This window comes from Trachymyrmex cornetzi, unplaced genomic scaffold (assembly GCF_001594075.2).
Source record: "Trachymyrmex cornetzi isolate Tcor2-1 unplaced genomic scaffold, Tcor1.1 scaffold122, whole genome shotgun sequence".
In the NCBI taxonomy this organism is placed as follows: domain Eukaryota; kingdom Metazoa; phylum Arthropoda; class Insecta; order Hymenoptera; family Formicidae; genus Trachymyrmex; species Trachymyrmex cornetzi.
The window spans coordinates 2,963,893-2,964,355 of record NW_017295784.1 but is presented as its reverse complement, the minus strand read 5'-3'; positions in this window follow the sequence as shown (position 1 = coordinate 2,964,355).

The following is a 463-nucleotide window of genomic DNA, read 5'->3' as shown; positions in this document are numbered from 1 at the left end:
AGGGAAATACTATGGTATACGTAACGTATACTGTAGCATTTCCCTAGATTTTTGTATACGTTTATCTTTTTCTATAATAAAAATTAATTTCCCACATTTTATGTGACCAATACCCATTTTAATCTTTCGAACTGTCACCACAAAATTTAGAATTTTTATAGGTATAAATCGAATATTTAGGTATTATTTATTTAGAATATTGCAATACTCTCAGTGGAATATTTCCATATCTATGTATATTTGAATAAATTAAATTCAGTCATAAATCTAAAGATCTATCTTTTTAGTCATTTTAAGGCGGATAATGAATTAGGATTATCTAGTTCTAATTTAGCCTCAAAGGAAAAACTTCTTAATTATAAACACGTAATACAATACTAGATTTATTATTAATCTCACACACACTTTGAAAATATAGATTACAATTTTGAATGCAGAAATATACTTGTATTTACACTTGTAT